Consider the following 8765-nt stretch of genomic DNA (forward strand, 5'->3'; position numbering starts at 1 on the left):
CTTTTCTAAAACATAGATTTTGCATGCACTACATGTTCTTGGTAACAATCTTTTTAAAACGTGAACACTTGAGATCCAATACTTACACACTACATAGTAAAGAACATTCTTTAAATTTTTAAATTTTATCATTAATTTTATTATTTTTAACAGTTTTTGTATAAATTATTTAAAAAAAGTCTAATCTATGTTTGAAAGTTCTTTATTTTTAAGATTAATAATTTTTTCTATCTTTTTTTTATTAAAGACATTATTATGTTACAATTTGTGTTGATATTACGGAATATTTTCAAATAAATAATATATCATAGTAGAATTTACGATATAAAACGAATTTACTAATTATAGATAATATAATAGATTATAAATTAAAATTTAACGTAATATAACAAAGATTGAAATATTCGAGTTAGAAAAATCATAGTTTTAGAAGGTAAATTTATAAAAATATAATAGAAAATGAAGGAAAACATTGATAAAACTATCAAACATGGAGCTTTCATTTATTTTAGATAAATGTTATCAATCTGTAAGAACTTCATTTAAACCTCAAAAAACGATTACCTCGCAAATGAAACTAAAATATTTACAAAACGTAAAATTTAATTATATTTTCAATGTAAAACAAATTTAAAATCTATGTGTAAAATGGGTGTATCTATGGAAGCATTATATAAATATTTAGATGTTGTTACATAAATAATGTTACAATAATTTTTCAAAAAAATCGCCGTTATAAGTGAATATTTAATTCGTAATATTTAATCATTTGACTGCTTTTTAGATAAAAAATAAAAATTTATATGATCAAATTTATTATATTTATTTTTGGATTTTTTTACTTGTTGTTATAGTCGACAATCTCATGAGATAAAATAAATATTATATGTAAAACCGATTGCTAATTAACTGGAAATATTTATATTTATTAAAAACTTATTGATGTATTATTTTTTTAATTACGTCGCAGTCAAATGATAAAATAATATTTTTTTAATGCAGTGATAATTTTTTATAAGATTTTGTTATGGTGTTATATTTTTTCTCGTTTGAACAATGAATTAGGATTTAAAAACATACAATTCTTCAAGTTTTTAACTAAATGTACAAACATCATAATAACTTAAAATTGTAATAATTCCATAATCTGAAATAATCTACCTCAATATTGAAAAACAGAGTTGTGAAGTGAATTCCAACGAAATACAAGTAAACCACAAGACTGATTTGAATATAGTATTTATTATGAATCATTATGTAGCAAAATGGAGTTATATTATTAGCATTCAATTTTAAAACAAAAGTTCATACAAAGTACAATTGACTTAGCTAATACGAAACATGGTGAAAATGTTACAGAGTATAGTCTATAAAACATAAAATTAGATATATTAATTTGTTTACTCTTAAACACTAATTGATGACCAAAAATATAATTCAGTTTATTGTAATATGTTTATGTTTCTAAACATATAATAGGTCCTAAAGCTCAGCACGTTTTTTCGACAGATTTACGGGGTTTATAATTAACAATATAGGCAAAACAGAAAGAAAAATAACCTTTTTAACTTTAAAATGTCCCTAAAAATGTTAACTGCAGTATGCCAATTCTCTATTTAAAATTAAAACTTTGGGCGTTCTGCGATCAATAACAAGTTGATATTAAAATGGTGTTTAATTCCTTCATGTATTCCCAGTGTTAAATTACATTCGCTGTTATATTGATATGGAATCAAACATGAAATTTGAAATGTATATTCATGTAATATTTGATTTATCTATATATGTAATGTTATTGTCAACACTATTTTTATTATTAAAAAAATACAAATTAAGAAAGTTGTTTTCTTATGAATATTTTTGTTTGGGTGTTATTTTAGTACTAAAGCTTCCACTTGTTTACTAATTAACTTCCCGAAAATAAAATTTTTTGCACATCTTTCTGTTTCAAAGTTTTCTGAACATTTTTGCATACTTTAGAAAAAATGAATGAATGTGTGTGTATATTTGGATACAAATTTTCGTCGACAAATTCAAGGATTCAAAAAATATTTTACTTGTATTAATGAAATGAAAAAGTGGTGAAATTTTTGGTAAGACAGATCTAGCGGTTTCGGATATACAGAGAAAAAGGTAAAAAAAATGATATTTGGCGGTAAAAAATGATCATTAGAAATATGCACATCCAACTATCAGATATCTTAAAAAGATTTTAAACATGTGGACTAATTTTGTTACAATTTTTTGGGGTTCCGTACCAAGTATTTGACTTTTTAAAGTTAACTTATATGGTTCACACAAATTTCAAAATTTTCTGATTTTTTTTTCAAAATTTTCTAATATATATATATATATATATATATATATATATAAACATAAATTTTAAATTTACAATTCAATTTAAAAATGTATGCATTTCACATGCGTTATTTTACTCGCAAGAAATATATCCTCAGATGGATTCATCCGGCTTCGCCAAATATGTATGTAAATATTTTCAAGTGTTTTGTGCGATAAGATTGTCACTGCATATTATATGAACGAATAAATATAGTTATAATAATATAGTAGTTATAGTTAATAATATAGTAATATTAATTTTGTCTTTGAAAATATTTAAAACGATTATATAATATTTATTGATTATTACTTTTTTTTGCTCGCATATTTAATTCTGGTGCGGGAAAAGCAATGACACTATCTTCTTGATATCAGGCTGTCCGAGGTGGGCATGTAACCTGGAAGCTTGAATTGCAAGGCCAAATCTCTTATCACAAAACCCAATAACTATGTATAAGTAATGACATGTGAATGCAATTAACCGAAAATGAAATGATATTTTTTATTAATTTAATTACTTAACCATTTTTATATGATGCTGCTATCATATAACATATCTCACGTTGAATTAATACAAAATAAATTTTCAGAAGCAAAACTGTTAAAATTGTAGAAATGATGTCCTTTTGAAAATGCTAATGCCTGTAAGTAAACGCCTCACTCTGCCGCAACACCATTTACGTATGAAATAGTCCTTCGGAATATCTTTCTACGATCGAATAAAAGATGATTTGTTGACTTGCTTTTGAAGACAAATCTGATGGTATTTATTATTTATTATTAACACCTTTAATACAGTATACCAATTTTTAAAAAGCACCGAAATTCATAATTATGACATAATAAGTAAAAAATTTAGCTTCAGCTGCTTTCATACTTATCTAATATTTATATACGTAACTCCGAATTAAAAAGATTAATTTAATGCATATTTGTTTGTTTTAATTATAAAATTTTAAATATAAATGTAAAAAAACTAATTTAATAATTATGTAAAAATTTATATCTGAATAGTAAAATAATGAAAGAAAACTTCAACAAAAATTATCTCAAAAGGGATGTAGAAGAACAGTCAAATTATTCTTATATGAATAGGTTGTGTAGAATTTTTTTTTGGATTTTTTTTGTAAGGGAGTATGCAATTTACTGAAGATACTGAAAGCATCTCGCAATCACCCCTTTTTAAAATTTTACATACCATTTCCACCCCCGTTTTCATCTTTTTTTTTAGGACGTAAAATAAAGTTCGTTTTGTAAATGAGAAAATAATCAATTTCATTAAGAAAACAAGGAAATCCTTTAAATAAATTTATATCAATTCTTGAAGGATTATTTAAAATTGCCCTTTTTTAATCTGTATTTTTTATTCTATACTAAGTATTTATTATAAGTTAAGTTTGAGCTTATTTAATTGAACCTTGAGCACTTAATTATTTAAAACGAGTGTACAGTATAATATTTAACTTCCCGTAGGGTAAGTTATAGTAATCGCAAACAAATCGAAAATGATTTTTTTATATATCTTTACGTTTCAGATGTTTCTGAACATCTTGGCATAGAAAAAATGGATGTATGTGTGTGTATGGGTGTACGGTTACAAATTTTCGTCGACGAATCGAACACATCGTTCAACCGATTTCAATGATTCAAAAAAACATTCGATTTCTATTGATGAGGAGACGTGTTGATTAGTTATTGGCTAAGGTAGGTCTAACCGTTTCGAAGATACGGCGCAAAAAGTGCCAAAAACTTTAACTCAGTTTTTAAGAGAACGGAGCATTAGATTTTAATAATTCAAAAAACATTTTACTTATATTGACAAGATGAAGAACTGATTAAGTTAAGATTTTGGGAAAGCAAATCTAGCGGCTTCCAAGATCTAGTAAAAGAAGTGAAAAAATGCTATTTGGCGAAAAATAATCATTACACATATGCACATCTAATTATCAAATATTTTCAATAATATGTATTTTTATGGGTTTTGTATGGCTCTTACCTTCAATATTTAGTCTTTATGCAGTAAATGTCAAAAATTAAAAATATTTCAAAACTCTAATTTGTTCAAAGTTAAAAAAACTTTAATCTTTTTTAAAAAAATAAATTTTTGGTACAAGAAGTTCCAGCAATTTGTCTTAAGGCATGATGCCATAAACCACTAGTTATTGATTTGTTTACTCATTATTTTTGCGCAATGGATAACTTGGGAGTATTAATCAGCGATGGGTTTTATCATTATTATTGAATGCTATAAGAAATTCATTAATTAGCATTATATTCAATTTTCAGTACAAGAAATTCATCACCATACAAATACAGTGGACAGACAAAGTAACAAATGAAGAAAAAATGAGTGGGCGAAGAAAGGACTCTACTGAGCACAATTCTGAAAAGAAAAGGAAACTGGACGGACCTCTTTTGCAAAAAAGTGCCTCCTGCATGACGTCGTCGAGGGTAAATAGAAGGAACAAAAGGAATAGGACGAAGAAGAATGCAGACGATTGACGACTTACGCGAGAGGAGAAAATACAGGGAACTGAAAGCCGAAGCACATGATCAAGAAGCATGGAAACGGAAATTTGAAAAGAAAAATACATGAAATAAAAAAGGAGAGAAAGAATAGTGGTAATGGGATGAAGAGTAAGGAAATCAATTGTTTGTGGTGGCTCTTACACCATGGACCTGCCTTCTGGCAGACAACCATTTATTATTATTATACAACATACAAGGATATAGTATCTAAAAATATTGGTGCAATCTAATTTTTCTATTTTGAGTTTTCTATCTAAGTTTTCTAACATTTTTCTATGTACGTCCGGTAAGTCAGATTCCAATTCTCATAAAAAAATATATATACATAATACAATCAAACAATAAATTAGAAAAATATAAAAGTAATATTTGAATTCTAAAAAAAATTGTCTTCTGACTAATCAACGAGTAGAACTAGTTCAGTCCAAAATCCAGTGCATTAATAAGACCTTCGCATGTCGTTCCACGAACAAAGTCCTCATCACCCCGCGCGTGAGGGGTAACGAATATCTTTTTTCCACCCCACGGAAAAAAGAGTTAAATATTGATCGAGCTTCATTTGAATGCCTTCCTCCGTCGTCGTAACCAACCCTTTGCCTTAATATAACTCGCGCGCCGAAATGCGAGCGCAAACGACCCCCAAAACTTAACCCCGCCGCGCCTGGATATATTATTATTTTTTTCTTTTCTTACATCGCGAGGGTCGTTGTTTTTTCCATTCGCGCGCATACATTACGACGGATAGAATTAGTGCTATTAGGTTTTCTCTGTTCTATTCGCGAGCAAAAGGATGGCTATAAAATGCCAGAGATGCATTTTCAGTCGACCACAAATTTTCTGCATTGAAATTTATTCGGAAGATATTTGTAGAAGACGCAGGAGTTATTATGCACCAATGCACCAATGCACTAATGGATGCAAGTAATTAAATTAGGTCTTACATTAAAATACTTTAAGTATTTCTCATATTATAAACTTGACACTAGAGCTTGTTATGAAATCTATGACCCATAAAATTATATTCAGATATAGATACCTAAGCCTATGGCATATAATAACAATATGTATGTAAAAATGATATATTCAATGCTACAATTGTAGCGATTTACCACAAATAGATTGCCAAATTTAATTCCTATTCGCTTTTTGTGATCATTAGTCTTACGTTAGTAGTAAATATGTAATTATATATGTAATTATATCTTTTTTGTTATACTTATAATTACTCTATGTCATATAAGAGATTTAGTAATTGCTTTGATTTTATTATACGGCTTTTTGAATGGATGGCAAATCAATAGTTGTCTAATTTAGTTGTGACTAATTATGTATATTCGAAGTATTTGTTGACATTTTATGGTTTTCGTGGTGGCTATAAGCACAAGAGGTGATTTTCACTTGAGATCATGTTAAAATGTATGGTCTTAAGTGAAAATTTTACATCATAGAGCTGCCTGATATCAAGCTTTGGCCGTCTAGGATCGAACCAACGAACCCAGGACTAGGTGGTGCTAGCTCCTATATACAATCAAATGTAATAATAATAAATTCCTGCAGCACTTTTCTTTACTTTATAAACATACGACAAATAAAATTTCATAGTCACAAAAATGCTATAGAATAATTGGTGGAAGTTAAGCCCTTTCTACTCGGATGCCGCATCTCCAGCGGCAAAATACATATAAATCTCGCAATTCCCGAGTGGAAAGGGTTCAGTTGAGTTAATGTTTCATCACATATCAACTATTCTATTACTATCAACCATAAAACTGCATCTTATTCGTACAATTATTGGATATCGACGTAATTTTTTTATCATTTTTTATAAAGCTTCAATAAAGTTTTGTTCTTTCTAAAAATTTAAGGAACAGTTGACTCCCACAGAATTTTTTTCAGATGAGCAATTCAAAAACTGTTAATGATAAAATTTCACAAATTTTCAAATCTTAAAATTTTGCCTCGAGTTATTTAATTGTTTCTCCTATCTCGTGCCTCTCATCACCGCACATTTGATACCCTTAAAATTCGATCCTGCACCACCCATCCCATTACATCTGCCCTGGCGTAGATTTTTAGGGATTTTTTAATTTATGTACGCTTATTGTTTAATGGAATGGACGCTTTGTTGTAATCCGAGCGCTGACTTCTGGATTATTACAATGAGGGTTAATGTAATTATAAAGAGCACAGCGCTGTTGCATGATTCGAAACCACTTTGTTTGCAATTCAAGTTTCAGATTTTTTTTATCATATATGCAAAGTAGTATAGCATTATTTTTATAGCTAAAATAATTGGAGGTTTTAGAAAAAATGCAAGATAAGAACACGCGAGCATTTCAATGGAAATGCAAATGTAAAACACAAATTTATTGCAATATTCATACTGAAAAAAAAAATTGTGAACGCCAAGTCATGAATATGCACCTATTTTGTTTGAATCTATTGAACGGACTTTTTTTCTATATTAAACTTTAAGATTCTAAAAATTCTCTAAAGTTAATTGTTACTAACATTTTTTTGCATTATTAACAGCAATCAGAACTAGAGAGTTTTTGTGGAAATCGAAAATGAATTATTTTGCATATCTTCTTTGTATGTGTGAAGCAAGTGTTCGTCGACGATTTCGGGCGTACGGATTAACCGATTTAAATGATTCCTATTGATGAGAAGACGTGCTGATTAGTTTTTGACGAAGGCTTCGGAGATACGGAGCAAAAATTGATAACAATGATAGTTTAAAACATTCGATTTCTAATGATGGGCGAAAGTATATTTTGGCAAAGACAGGTCCAGCCGTTTCGGAGGTATGGAGCTAAATGTGCAAAAAATGACAGTTCTTGAGAGAACTAAGCATCCGATTTGAATGATTAAAAAAACTTTCTGTTTGTGTTGACGAAACAATTGCTTTTTGGGAAAGAAATTTATGTTTATTTAATTTTTTTTAATTTCCAAAAAAAAAATATTTTGGAATATTGAAAAATAATTTGGATTTTAATTCTAATTCAAGCTAAAGTTCTAAACATCATTTATACACTTCTAATAAATATTTTAACTTTGCAATTCAGTTTATATAATGCATAGAAATAATAGACATTGTTCTTCATTTTAAATCCGATTTATTAAGTTTTATTTATTTACATTTTATAAAATAGGAATAATGAAAGTTACATTATTTATAATGATCTATTTAAATTTAGTATTTCTTGATTATTTCATTAAGGTACGGGAATTTCCAGCAATTTGCCTTAAGGCACGATGTCATACACCAATAGTTACTCTATAATTTCAAGTGAAAACCGATATCAAGCCTTGGATGCTCTATATCTCTTATGATGCAAATTCAAATAGATACAAATTTTAATAAAAAATAAAAACATTACATCATTTTATTTTTGATATTCTAGTTCAAAATAGTTTAGATAAACGGTTGCTCAAAAGTTAATATATTTTGGTCATGTACAATATTTTATAATATGCTTAATCATATGCGCGGTTCAAACAGAATTCCATGAAATATTAATTTATTTAAATATTAGATTGATGCTGAATAATATTGTGAAGCCTGAACAACAATAAAATACATACATATATATAATAGAATAATATAAATGAATATATATTTTAAAAAAATATTAACTAATAGCACAAAAATATTTTAAAGATTTGCTTCCAATTTGTGATTAATCTTATGCAGTGCGTTAATGATATTTAATATTTATAATTAAAAAAAGCAGTTTTATTTTATAATTTGTTGTATATAACAACAGATTGTAATTCAAAAGCAAATAAAAAAAAATAATCGGCATTATATTTACCGTCTTCAATATTTATATTTGTAATACAGAATTGTTCGGATATGAAAATATGGATTTTCGTTTTTTTTATTATCGTTATTG

Source organism: Ctenocephalides felis, unplaced genomic scaffold (assembly GCF_003426905.1).
Source record: "Ctenocephalides felis isolate EL2017-DRISC unplaced genomic scaffold, ASM342690v1 CF-g0.4_SCAFFOLD_03572, whole genome shotgun sequence".
In the NCBI taxonomy this organism is placed as follows: Eukaryota; Metazoa; Arthropoda; class Insecta; order Siphonaptera; family Pulicidae; genus Ctenocephalides; species Ctenocephalides felis.